We start from the raw sequence: 15,471 nt of genomic DNA on the forward strand, positions 1-15,471 counted from the left end.
TGTGCATATTTCTTGTTAGATCTTTCAGATAAAGAACCCTCTGATGCTCTCGATTTCACCCTACAAACATTTGGAGGAAAAGCGGTAATGAACAACAATAAAAGGAGTAAGAGCTGTGTTTGATCAGCAGAATGAGGAGCAGCATGTCCTCCCTGAGTACAGTCTCTCTAACATCTTTAAATACACTTCATTATACACCATCAAAACTAAATCAATCCTCAAACACACTTCATTACACGCCCTCGACAGTAAATCAGCTCCTGCTGACTTCCTCTCTGCTCAGTCTCAGTGTTCCCACATGAAATAACTTGTTTTATATGAATTCTGTATGGAAGTGTATCATTATCTAAGGCAACAAAGTAATTAAATAATCTTGTTTGCTTGTTAAGATGTGTCTGTAATTCATTTCCCTCTTAGATGTTGGTTTGTTATGAGTTTTAAGACATACCATTCACTGTACATGCTGTATCCTCAAAGGAGACACATTATGATCATGTTCAGGGTCAAACTAGAACATGTTTACATGCTTTGCTGTTAGAAAAAACACTTTATTTTTCCTCATATAGAATATTACAGTTTTATGCTGATTCTCATCAACATGGTGCAGCTCATAGCAAAAATCCAAGAGCATTGAATACATATTTTCTTTGACCCTTTATTACATATACAATCTAAAGTCACTGTTAAATAAGAATTTATAATCTATTTAAAAATGTTTTTAGAGACACTATGACCTAAATTCATGACCGTAACACATTTTTAAATAAAAAAAAAACAACACATTTTTTTTCTTCTTTTCTTTGGCAAGCACTTAAATATGCTCAAGGGTAGCTGGTATCACCAAAATGTATTTTATTAAAAATATACACATATTTAAATGCAAACGATTCTATCATTACCGTAACATTTAACCATTCTTTCTCATCAATTTTCATTCAGATTTTGTTCTTTATACATTGTTAAAAACCAATATGTTTGATTATATTCTGTTAAATTATACATTTTTAAACAAATGTATGTTTATTTTTATAAAGTTTATTAAATATTTATTGTATATAAGTGTGGGGGAAACCATGACATTTTTATCTGGACGCATTACGGTAATTAATTTGTGAATCAAAAATATAGACAAGATTATTTTAACACAAAACAATGAATTGTGCCTCATTATGGCTATATTGTTCATTCATATAAAAGTGAAATATATTTAGTTTAATAAAATATGTCCTTATAATCTTCACAGACATAGTTTAGACTGGCTTCATGAGAATCACCCTTTAGCTCCTGTCTGTTTAAGTCTCAGATAGATCTGGTGTTAGCCAGGCTAGAATAACACATTAAACAACAAAAATCTCAGAAATCCATAATAAAAAGATATGTACTGAGATTGAAAGGTGGATTTATTTACCCACTTTTTAAATTAATTGTGCGCTTAAAAGATCATTCTTTTTTAAAAACAAAAACCATACCACACTACATAACACACTTACCATTGAGTGAATTCCTCAATATGTAGACTGGAGTTCTGTAGAAGAGATAACAGTAAATATACTTAGTTTCATTCCATCACTGCACATGAAAAATGAACGTGAGACTCAAACTTGATGACACATAGCTGAGTCACAAAAAATAATTTCTGTTTCCACTCCACTATAAAACAGCTATCAGTGACTCACCAACATGCAGGGTAATTCAGAGTCCTTTCATTATTTACCAAAAAAGATTATGAAGCAAATTCACTCTCACACATTTTTTCACTATTATAACGTAAAAAGCTCATTAGTATCAACTTAGAAGGTCAATCTTGGTGTCAAAATCTACATTTTCTGGGTCAAAGAATCATTTAAAGCTGTTGAGAATATCACTAGATGATTATTTTATCAAGGCTGGTTCCTTAAGAAACTTCAGAAAGAGATTTAGAATTTAAAGGAAACTCAAGATGCCAAGCCGTAGACTTTATTAAGCTATCGTGCACATTTTAGTTGACTAAAATGTAAGAAATAACATAAAATATAATGCCGTATATAAGCAACACATATTTTATAATTGAAGAATACAAATGGCTTTGGGCCTACACCGTCAATCATTGAAAAATAAAATCTAAAGAAATACAAAATAAATTTCATTTGGTATAATTATTTTGTCGCAGCTAGCCCTGATATAGGTCATATACAGTGCATGTATTCTGAAAAATGAATAACATGCATGAACATTATTAGCTTTTCTTGTATTATTTGTTACATTTACAACTACAAAGATCTTTGCAATTCCAGGTTGCCTTCTTACATGAGCACCTGGCACCAAAACTGTTTGCACCTTTACAACCACACTCGACCAGTTCACTGCAGGTTTTTGACACGATTAGTAGAATTCTTCACTCAGGAAACCAGACCTGCTGTCTTCATCCAGAGTCCTGTGTCGGCTTTTCTTCTTCATGGTGTTGTTGTTTATTGTCTTCTTCTAAAATATAATCCTGAGCTCACCTCAGTATTCTGCAGGAAGGAGAAGAAGTCAGTGTGGGTGGATTGGAGTTCTACCCTGAGGTCGAGGGAGGTCAAGGGAACACTGCACTTACTGCATTTAGATGATCAATCAAATCAAATCAAATCAAAATTACTTTATTTATCCCCGAGGGGAGATTCAGTTAGTCTGTTAGCTCTGTAGTCTGAAGGAGGGAAAGATCTTTTGTATCTCTCCGTCCTGCATCGGACAGAGAGGAGCCGTCCACTGCTGTTTTTTTGTTTTTTTTTGGTGATTTGAAATCTTTTTTTTTGTAATTTTACATATTTTTTGGGGGATAATTTTACATATTTTATGGGGTAATTTTTTTTTATAATTTTACATATTTTGGGGGTAATTTTACATATTTTATGGGGTAATTTAAATTTTTGGGGGGTAATTTTACATATTTTTGGGGGTCATTTTACATATTTTTTTCTATTCAATTAAATTCAAATTAAAAATGACTTTATTTATCCCTGAGGGTAAATCCAGCAAGTCTGTCATCTCCAAATTTCAACCCTGGAGAATATTGGAGGATATTACATACAGCCAGAATGTGTAAAAAAAAAAAAAAAAAAAACATACAGACCCGGGGGAGGGGGGTAATATTTTGAGAAAAAGTTTACGAGATTAAAGTGGCAAATCTACAAGAAAAAAATGCACAGATTTATGAGATTTAAAGTGGTGAATCTGCGAGTAAAAGTTGCTTTTTTCCCACTTTTTTTCTCATAAATCTGCAACTTTTTTCGCGCAGATTTGCCAGTTTAGTCTAGAAAATATGCAACTTTTTTCTCTAAATATTATTTTGTAGAGAGTGTCTGTGTTTAGGGACCAGTCCAACTTATTACCCAGGTACCTGTGGAAATCTCTGATAATTTCCTTCTTAGAGGTGTTCAGTAGGAGATAGTTCTAGTGACTCCAGTCACTGAAGGCTTTTATCAGATCCCTATATTCAGATTCCTGTCCATTCCTGATACACGCCACAATAGCAGATGTCTCTCTCTTCGTATAAATCAGGGATGGGCAACTGGAGGCCCGGGGGCCACATACGGCCCGCACCCTCACTTGAAGTGGCCCTCAGTACAACTACATGCATTTGAGCATGAAATCTTAAAAGTGCAGTGTAAAAATGCACAAAATTACTTCTTGTAATTAATGTTGGTCTGCTGTTCTTGCACTGAAAAAAAAAAAGAAATCGCAGTAAGTGGTTATTTTTTATTTGCTTATTTGCTTCAAACCTTTTGTATTCCTATTTATACTGTTATACATGCATTTGAGCATGAAATATGTTAAGTTACTGCACTGTAAACATATTTAAAACGGCAGTTTCACCATATCTGGTTAAGTGCACGCTCCTATATGTGGCCCTGTGGTAGTGAACATGAAAAACTGTGGCCCCCTGCAGCATTTAAGTTGCCCATTCCTGGTATAAATACTGTGAGCTGCATTTTGTGCGTGGACGTTCCAACGTAAATAAAGTTATTTTGATTACCTATTAACTAACTAACTAGCGTATGCTCCAGTTATGAGCAGCAGATGGCAGATCACCACAGTAACTCAAACTGAGTGTGGAGAAATGAAACATGTGTGTAACATCCCAGGGTTGTTTGTAATGGAGCCACGCACATGGGAGCGTCTCTCATTAGAAGGCTGAGCTGTCTAATGGGGGGCCATTTGTCTCCAGGATGCTTGATGGGACCTAATGGGCACAGGATGTGAATTAATAAACAACGCCCCATGGTACATGTGTGGACAATTAATAGCGCTTAACGAGAAAGGAGATGGATGAGTGGGGGCGGCGGGTGATGGACCTGAGTTTAACAAAGTTGGGTGTTTGGGGCGACTCCTCCGTCGCCCTGAGACGAGTCACTTAATGGGGGTGAGGGGTTTGGTGACAGGAGGCTTTTCATCATGGCAGGCAGGAAATAAGGACAGTCAGCTGAACGATTGTTAAATTACAGTCAATTCTATGACAAAATACAAAAAATACACATCATGTTGCTGAGTGTGAAATTAAGGCAACTTTCTGTTTGTTTTTTTTTACAGTCAAATGTTTAATTTAACTAGTGCAGTGCCAGCAGGAAGTATGTATTTTTTTGTAATTGTACATCTTTTTTTGGGGGGTAATTTTACGTCTTGCTTTGGGGTAATTTTTTTGAAATGGTAATTTTTTACATCTTTTTTGTAATTTTACCTATTTTTGTGGGTAATTTTACATATTTTATGGGGTAATTTTAAAACATTTTGGGTAATTTTACATATTTTTGGGGAGTTCATTTTAAATTTTTTTGTAATTTTACATATTTTGGGGGGTAATTTTTAATTTTTGGGGGTAATTTTACATCTTTTTTGAGGTATTTTTTTTAAATGGTAATTTTCACATCGTTTTTATAATTTTACATATTTTTGGGGTTCATTTCAATTTTTGGGGGGTAATTTTACATATTTTGGGGGTAATTTTACATCTTTTTTGGGGTATTTTTTTTAAATGGTAATTTTCACATTGTTTTTATAATTTTACATATTTTTCGGTGTAATTTCAATTTTTGGGGGGTAATTTTACATATTTTTGGGGTAATTTTACATATTTTGGGGGTAATTTTACATCTTTTTTGGGGTCATTTTTTTAAAATGGTAATTTTCACCACGTTTTTGTAATTTTACATATTTTTGGGGTTAATTTTACATATTTTTTGGCGTAATTTTAATATTTGGGGGGTAATCTTACATATTTTTGGGGTAATTTTACATATTTTTTTTCTATTCAATTAAATTCAAATTCAAAATGACTGTATTCATCCCCGTGGGTAAATCCAGTGGAGTGCCCATAGGAAGTATGTATGAAGATAGTGAAACGGTTGAATATCTTTTAGGTTTAGGCAACAAAATACTTAAATTTACTTAAGGTTAAGTTTAGTGAAAGATCATGGTTTGGTAGAAGTTTATCATGTCAATAATGCTACGTTGAATTCTAGGATAAATAATAATAAGGTACCACACCATCCAGCACATACACATTGAACATTGATATTCGCTGGAAACTATTTGAATATTATTGGAAAATGGAACCTTGTAGCCACTTTAAAACTCCTAAAGATAGGTAGGCTAAATAGACTTCCAGATGAGATGAGTCAGGGTGGAAATCCAGAGTGAATTGTGAGCTCCTCTAAAAGGCGTCGATCAGAAACAGTGCAATGCCACAACACGTCCTACGTAAATAATGATATTTTGAAAATTAATTTTAAAAATCTGTGTATCAGACTGCGATATAAATATCTTTCTTCTATCATTAGCATAGTTGTAATCCTGGTACTGAATCATATGTCTAGATTAGGGTTGTCAAAAGTATCGATACCCAAAAAAGTATCGATACTAAAACGTTGTATCCGGATACAATACTCATTTTCAAAAGTATCGATCCAACAACTTATTAAGCAGCTAAACCATACAACCTCAACATATTGTTCTAATTGCTAATTGTTTCTTTTTGCACAACTGTTTTTTATTATACATATTTAACCTGTGGTTCTGTTAATTTTTTCACATGTTGCATTTTTTTTGTTAATAAAAATATGTCTGTTAAATTTTGAGGTCTTTGTTTTTATCTTTGTGGTATCGAAAATGGTATCGAGTATCGAATATTTTCCTGAATATCGGTATCGAGTTGAACATTTTAGTATCGTGACAACCCTAATCTTAATATATGTCTACTATCATCAGCATAGTTATAATCCTGGTCTACTGAATCATATCTAGATTATAAATGTAGCTCCTCTCCTGCATGCTGCCAGCATTCTGTGCACTCATTAGCTTTTGTTTGCTGCTGTGCAACTTTTACACACTGCAAAGCAGAAGAAAAGTTTGAGGAGTGAGGCAGCGTAGAGGCCATTCATATTGATGGAGGAGAGTGAAGTGAAGTGCATTAGAAAACATGGAGCCCATTCTAAGCTTGGCGACTCAGCACCGGGCTTGTCTCTATCAGATAAGATGACAGACTAATATTGATGGGTCTTGTCCTTGCCCGAGATGATACTGTACGCTGTGCAGAGATGCGGCCGCGCCGTTCCCCAGGGCTTCCCTTTGGCTTCGCAGAGCAGCCGGAGTGACAGACAACTGCTCCAGGTGGATAATCCTCCGAGGAGAAGAACAGAATGGGTAATGAGAATCTGAGCGAGTAATGTGGCCGAGGTATTCCAGGCAATGAATAGCAAGCACATTTTTTCAATTATTGACAAAATGCCCTTCACCTGATGAGGTCCAGGAACAGAGCCGGGGCTGGATGAGCTGCTGCCCGCCTTATTCAGTGCAGAAAAAGAATCATCCATCTTTTTTTTTTCACAGAACAGGTGCTCGCCGTGATCAGAAAAAAAGTGATTTTGACCCTTAGCAAATGTTACATATATTATTTAAGCATATTTTAATAGAAATTATGTGTTATTTAACCCCACTTATAAAATACATACATACATACAACATACAATTCAACATATATTGTCACACTCAAATGACACTGGCTCAACCTAAAAAAAATGTTGTAACAATTTGCATTAATCTTTTTAAGTAATTCCAACTAAGACATTATTGAGTATTTCCCATGAGACTTTTATAAATTACCACAAAAAGACACAAAATGGCCCAAAAAAGAAACAAAATGACCAAAAAAAGACTCAAAATGACCAAAAAAAAAAGACACAAAATGGGCAAAAAAAGACACAAAATGGGCAAAAAAGACACAAAATTACCAAAAAAAGACTCAAAATTACCAAAAAAGACACAGTGACTAAAAAAACACAAAATGGGCAAAAAAACATTCAATGACCTAAAACACTTTAACACAGTGGAGACAGAGCTGACTTCCAAAAAATGTTGGCGACCCCGAGAAATCATCTCGCAACCCCAATTGGGGTCGGGACCCCAAGGTTGAGAATAGCTGACTTAAACAACTGCCTCAAAATCAAGGAGGCCTTTAAATTTAACACATTTCAAATATATTAAGTGAAATGAAATGACTACAGAATAATTAATTACAGTAGGTGTTGCAGCCTTTTGCCCATTAGATACTGGGAAACGCTTCAAAAAGCCTGGTGGGAGACAACAGGAACCAGCAGGAAGAGGACAGATAGATTGAGAATGGGATCTAACTGGATTTGTGAAAATCCAATCTACTTTTCTCAACAATTAGCCAATTACCTGATTGAATCTGTAATGCCTTTGCAAATATGCTGAGTAAAGACACGCTTTCTCTGCATCCAGCTCGCCATTAAAACTATGAGCTTTGCTCCAGCAGCCACTATCTTAAAGCTAGTGGCTATGTGTAGCACACAATCCAATATGTCTTCCAATAAGTTCCAGTGAAAAGCCATTAGACCCATAGTGCTCCTTCCATCGAAAACCCTAATGGCCTTCTGTTTGGGACAGGTGCTCCACAAATTGCTTCCTCTAAATGATTAATGAGTGAAGATTTATAAGAGGGGCGGCCCAACTGTGTGGACTACGTGTGAGAAGTGTGTGTGTGTGTGTGTGTGTGTGTTCTTGTACTTCTTACATAGTGAGGACCAGGACACGTTTTTAACCAACAGAGTGAGGACATTTTTGCAAAGTGAGGACATTTCGGCCGGTCCTCACTTATTTAAAGGCTTTTTTTTTAGACTTCAGACTTTGTTTTAAGGGTTAAAGGTTACATGATAATGATAATTAACTGAAACTGTATTGTGTGGTTACAAAACTAACTAAAATTATAGTGAAAATGTCCTTCGTTTTCGTCTTTGTCAACTTTTTTCATACATAATGAAGATGGATCAGACAAAGGAAATAAAGGCAAAAATTTACTATGACCTCTTTTAATCTCCCACCCAACAAATACCCCATTACAAAAAACTAAAACGAATAAAAACTAAACTAAAACTAGTAAACTCACTCTAAAACTCATTAAAATTTGAAAACAAAACATCACAGCGAAATGAAATGAAAACTAAAAATAAAGAAAAATTAAAAACTATTAAAACCTTGCAAGGGAATTCAGTGTTCCAATGAGGGTCCTCACAAAGATAGAAGTACAAGAATGTGTGTGTGTGTGTGTGTGTGTGTGTGTGTGTGTGTGTGTGCTGGTGGGTGATATGGAGTAAAATAGCCTGATAAGTTGGAGACTTTCAGCACAAATCTACTCATTGATCCACGTTAAAAGCATGTTTCATGTTCTTTTCTATTGATCTTATCAGACTTGGGGGACTCTCCTGGGAGGGACGGGGTGTGTTGCTACTAAATATAGAGAAAATTACAGCAGCTCTCTTAAACTGAAAGCACTGCAACATAAACACACAAACCAACAGAAGCAAATGAAGAAAAACCTCCAGAAACTTGAGAACTCATGCTTAGATTTTAGAAAATACTGCAAGCAAGAAAGCACAAAGTAATACAGTATATGGTTATGTTATCATTAGGGTTAGGAAACTAAAGGGATGGTTGAGGTTAGGAAAAGGTTTGTGTCATGTCCGTCATACAGGCACATCTCAAAAAATTGTTTTTATCATATGCTTTGATGGGGAACAAATTGTCGAACAATTCTTGTAAATTCTTGATGGATTGATAGTAGCGATGGGGATAATTAATCGATGATTGATTAATGGTCGTTAAGAATTTGGTCGACCATGTGAAATTTTTAATCGATCTGTGTATATTTTTATTTTTATTTTATCTCTGACTGTGTATCAATACTCACTGAACTGAAACATGGCCAAATGTTCAGTTCTGCAGCCGTACGTCAATCAGCCAATTAGTAGAGAATTAAGTTGGATAAAGCTACAGTTTGCAATCTGAAAGTCGCAAAAACAATTATAAAACACACAGAAATACAAGAGCAAAACTAGCTTACTGTAACAAACCTTGCTAGCATGAATAACTGAGTTTAATTTTATCCAAAACTTATTTAAACACAAAACACATTTCAATATGAAGATTACTATGAAAACTAACCTCATGCCTCTTCGGGGGCTGAAACATAAAACATTGAACTCCTTGACGTTATCTTTTTTAGTTTAATCTCACTTGAGTTAGTTTTACAATCGACAGGAAGTCTCTTTTCGTCCTTTCAAAATAAAAGTGTCCGTTATCAAAACAGGCTTTGCATAGTACTGTATATATATTTTATTTTGCCCATGTTTGCATGTGATTAATCGATTAACTGACCGTTAACGTTATAGAGAGCCAGATTGAGTTTAATAACAGCAAAACTACTGAATTATCGCTTTAACCTGAGACATGAAAAAGTTGAGTTACAAGACTTTTAGTACATAGCTGGTAAAACAGCAATTAACTGAATACATATAATTATTTTCATTGATTCTGTGACATTGAGCATGAAAGCAAAGTTTTCCTATCTGTTCAGTAGGTCGGTGTGGCATTACGTTTTTAAATGCTTCGCTTCAGAAACATTTCTGACAGCAGTGAGTGTTTTTTAAAAGCAAAACAATGGCAAGAAATATAAATGTGTATAATCTGAACACTTTGCAAAAGTAGTAACACTAACTACAGCTACGAACCTTGTTTAGCAAAATGTTCCAAAGGACTCTGAAAGCGTGAGACATGAACCAGTTGACAGGCAACATGTGATTTAAAGATCTTACCTTCATATCAGGAGTGTGGATCTTGGAAGCTCAATTGTAAATTATGTGTTTACAACGCTGCTGCAGAAAGCACTCTGCTCCTCTGATGTATTTCACATAAGTGCAATTTATATAAGCTCCATAAGTAGCCCACTATTGAACCTCAGACGTCACTAAACCCACGATGCGTTCATTTTGACCTAAGAAATGCTGCACGTCTCCTCTGAGTGCCGATACTTTGCCAGTTCGCCAAACAAAAAGAGAATCGATGCTTTCATTTCAGCACTCTAAAGTAAGAGGCAGACACTTGAAACGCTTACTCACAAGTAATAAAGAATTCCTTAAGAATTTATCTGGATCTTAGATAAAAATGTACATTTAAAGCTCCTCAAAGACTCACTACAGAAGATATAACTACAATATTTTTGATTAAAAGAAGGCCACATGGTCACATTTTTGATTGCACCGATCTTAGTTTTGATTTCCATGATTGAAATTGAAAACTCATTGTGATCAATTTTGAATTGAACCTCTTATCCAAACTCGGGTCATGGGGGGTCTAGAGCCACATGACGACCATTCACTCCTATGGACAATTAAGAGTCACAAGTTAAATCTAAGCTGCGTGTCTTTGGACTGTGGGAGAACCCAGAGAGAACCCAGAGAGAACCCACGCTGACCAGCCTGTTCTCCTGTCAAAAAACGTGAATTTAGGTTGTGTGTACACAGGCATCAAAAACGAGCAATGTCTCCGTATTTTACCGTCTGCTGTTCAGCGTCTGCCGCCATCTTGCTGATGTAGTAGTGATTGACAGCCAAGGGAAGTTAAAAGGGAGGATTCCTGCATCCGGTAGGAGGTTGGGGTGATGGATGGGTGGAACAAGTGGAGGACTTTCACCCAAAAGAGCAGGGTTTGCACCCCATGAGAAAAAAAAGTGTAAACCATTTTTAACTTAAGTTACATGAATCCCGTTTTTTTACGTAACTTGTGGTAGTCATGCGAACCTTGTAACTACATAATTTCCTGCATTTACGTACTTTTATTTACTGTTTAAACTGTCTTTTATAACGCCTTACCATGGGTTTTTTGCCCTAAACCTAGGTAAGTTGTTTTACAACATAAATCCACAGAAACTGCAGCCTTTTTTTTACAAATGCGGACCGTACGTGTGTGCCATTTTTAGAAGCCGGCCCCCGCCGCAATAAACGCGAGCCGTGATACGTGCCTACGTGTTGTAATTTGTGGTGACACACGACCTCTTCTGCTGTTTATGTTGGAGAACTTGTTGCACTGACACAGGAAAAACATGCAATGTCACAAATGCTGGGCGTCCCAGTGGCACACCTGGTAAAGCATATACCACAAAGACCTCGTTATCAAAAGCAGGCAGCCTCAAAAATGGCCAAAAAATATATTTTAAAAAATGTGTCACAAATGTTAAAAATGGAAACTTAAAATGAAAGGTGCAGTTTTTAATTACTGGCCACAGGCTCCAAAACAGGGGTCAGTATTTCACCATGTGCAAATAATGCATGATTTACTAAATATCAACTACAACAACATATCTGTAACAACAGATTAGTTTTACTCATGGAGCACTTTTGGATCACTATATTAATAAATGAATGGCTGCTTTACTAAAAAAACACAGCCTTAGCAACACATTTTTATTCATTCATTGCCTTTTAATTTATTGATTTATTTCTGATTAGGCTTGGGTGAGAGCAGATCAGTGAGATGTCGCAGCAGGAGCAGCTCTGCTGTGACATGTTAATGTTACTTGACAGATATTTTGTTTTAGGTAATTCAGTGGAGAGATCGTCCCTAATGTGCACGTCTCCAATACTGAGAGTGAGACAGACATGGAGCTGGTGCTCAGGACTCTTTTCACTTTGAAATATGTGTCTCCCTGCTGTGAGACTGAATGAGGGGAGAAGACCCCCCGAAGCTGAAGACTCACTCTGCATCGGTATATGTGTGTGTGTGTGTGTGTGTGTGTGGGCGTGTGTGTGTGTGTGTTTGTTCTTGTACTTCCTACATAGTGAGGACCGGAACACGTTTTTAACCAACAGAGTGAGGACATTTTTGCAAAGTGAGGACATTTCGGCCGGTCTTCACTTCTTTAAAGGCTTTTTTGAGATTTCAGACTTTGTTTTAAGGGTTAAAGGTTACATGATAATGATAATTAACTGAAACTGTATTGTGTGGTTAGAAAACTAACTAAAATTATAGTGAAAATGTCCTTCGTTTTCGTCTTTGTCAACTTTTTTCATACATAATGAAGATGGATAAGACAAAGGAAATTAAGGCAAAATTTACTGTGACCTCTTTTAATCTCCCACCCAACAAATACCCCATTACAAAAAACTACAAGTAATAAAAACTACACTAAAACTAAAGCATTTAAAAAAAAAAAAATACTAAACTAAAACTAACAAACTCACTCTAAAAACTAATTAAAAATAACTGAATTTGAAAACAAAAATTCACAACACAATTAAAACTAAAACTAATGAAAGATCCAAAACTATTATAACCTTGCAAGGGAATTCACTGTTACAATGAGGGTCCTCACAAAGATAGAAGTACAAGATTGTGTGTGTGTGTGTGTGTGTGTGTGTGTGTGTGTGTGTGTGTGTGTGTGTGTGTGTGTGTATTGCTTCAAGGTTTGAATTGAAGTTTTACTATTTTTGCATGTTCCACAATTATAGAATTGGCTTCTTAGAAAAGTATCTAATTTTCATTGTTTTATGTAAAAGTAGGTCCCCATTAGTCACCAAATAATCTGTGTGAAATATGCTAATTCATGTAAATGATGTACCCTGAAAGCATGTTTACTGTTTTTTCCAGATGTCCCCATAAAGCCTGATTAAAACATCACTTCATCATTTCAGAGGTTTGAAAGTTTACTCAATTTTTTTCAGCTCTCTACAACATAGAAATGGTGGTCCCCACAAGTGATGATAAAACTGGAGTCCCCATGACCAGTATGTGTGTGTGTGTGTGTGTGTGTGTGTGTGTATCTTTGTGGCCAAGGCATAGACTGCTGCAGTGATGATTACATTTAGAAATTGCTGGGCTTACCCTGCCAGGAGTGTTCACATTACCATGCTGCTCATTTAAAAAAAAAAAATTTTTAAAAAGCTTTGAAAGATGAAATGCAAAATATCCCCCCTCCCCCCAGCAGCCATATGTTCACAGTTCAGAAGCAGAAACTGGGTATTGCTGACGGATGTCCGATAAAACGGCATTATCTTTGCGCAATATGTCTGTAATTATCTTGACCTGGTGTCCTCCTGCTCAGTCAGTTCTTTGGCGCAGCGACATGGGGCCACAGTAATGGCTCTCGAATCATTTTCACCTTCACCGCTGCCATGCTGAGAATTCAAATCACATAAAGAAAGCCGAGGCAGAGGCAGATCGGCTCCCAGATTAGCTGCTTATCCTGAATATCTCCTCTGCAACCTCCAAGGGCACCAATCAAGAGAGAAAAATGATTTCCTCACTTTTGCTTCACCCTGGCCACAATTTTTTTACTATCAAATTTGAAGAAGATGGAGTGATGAAACAAGCAATTGCACGTCGAGGCTTTTTTTTTTTTTTTTTGCTGAAGTGCAACATTGATTGATTTGGATAGAAAGCAGTTGAAGTGTTGCTCTGAGGCTCTCTGTTTGTGGATGTCACAGTCCTTTAATTTAATGACGCTATTAAAGAGTTTCAGGGCACCGTCGCTGCTTGACTCTTGACTAACAGGAACACAGAAGGCTTGTTGAATCGATGCTCGAATCCACCGAGCTTTGTTGTACAACGCTGACAAGATAGATTTAGATTTGTTTGTTTTTTTCGATTATTTTTTTATGTGCCTTTCCTTGACAGAAATGTGGGGAAAAAGAGCATGGCAATGACATGCAGCAAATTGTCTGGACAGCCAGGAATTACACTTACCATGTGGTATGCACCCCTGTGTTATTATGGGGCCCACTGCAGTTCCTAACAAGACAATATGATTGGTCAGAAAGACGCTATGGTTGGTCAACAAGTGGACCACATTGAACACTTTTATGATGTTGTTGTTTTTTAAATACTACCCCTAAATGTCAAAGATCTGTGATGTGACATATACGTTACATTGGGCGTTTATGGTATTTATCTTATATTTCTTATTTTAAAAAAAATCAAAAATAGACACATTTTCTGCTTACAGAAATACAAATTTGCCTTTTTCTTTGCATCTCCACAATATTTATCAAAATTGTGACATTAATAGTGCTGTTCAACAACAAATTATTTTTCAGATTTGTTTTTAAGTAACAAAATAATAATACAATAATAATAAATCAAATCTCCATAACATATATCAAAATTGTGACTTTAATTTGTTCAGGAAATATGGTCAGAACAAGTTAAATGCAATACAGGACAAACTATTAACGGATTAGAATTGTTAAATGGGTTTAAAGTTAGCCTAGTAACAAAAATCACTTCTTGTCAAAGTCACATGACCACCACACCAGGGTGTTGAGTATGTGTCGCTTAGGGATTTAATGAGTTATTGTGAAGCATAAAGCTGAATATGGGAGATTCTAGAAGATTTAAAGTGTTTGTAACACGGGTGTCACCATAGGTTCTTATGGGTTAATGAACAAAACGTTCAAATAAACTGTCATTAAGTGAAAATACAGTGAAAGGGTTTAAAGTTAGGAGACCAAACCGCTAAAAACGTCCTTTTTTATATCTATATAACGTTATATATAACTTTATTGACACGTTGCCATGGATACGCATTGTTCCGCTTCTCTCCTGATGACGGCTCGCCTTGTTAGTGACCTGTCAATCAAAGGTAGCCCCGCCCCAAATCATACGATTCTTTATCTTCTATTTTCTTCTAAATGGGGCCATTATTTACACTATTAATATCAGATTGTCTTGAAGAAGATTTTTTACTAGTGATTGAGACCATAGTGTTGTCCTAAAAAACATTTCTTAGGTAATAAATCAAGTGAGAAGTTTTCTCTTTTTGCATTGAAATGAATGGACATAAATCTTTCTGCAGCCAAACTTAGCGCCCCCTGCTGGAATTTTAGGTAGAATGCAGCTTAAGGCACTTCCTGGTTTGCCTCCCTGTTCAGATCAGGAGGTTACCGCCTGGCAGATTCAGGATATAAGCGTTAAGAAATCCAACGTCTTTTTCTTATCAACCATACCTTCTGTCCAGTAATAAATTCTGGCTGTGATCAGACCTCCTGATAGGCTGTAAACTCTAGAAAAGCCTGTCATGCTCTGTTGCTTTTTGTGATACAGCTGTGACAATAAAAGATCTATGAGAAGATGACTTAAACACAATTATACTGTCAATCAAAGGTAGCC

Source organism: Centropristis striata, chromosome 10 (assembly GCF_030273125.1).
Source record: "Centropristis striata isolate RG_2023a ecotype Rhode Island chromosome 10, C.striata_1.0, whole genome shotgun sequence".
NCBI lineage: Eukaryota > Metazoa > Chordata > Actinopteri > Perciformes > Serranidae > Centropristis > Centropristis striata.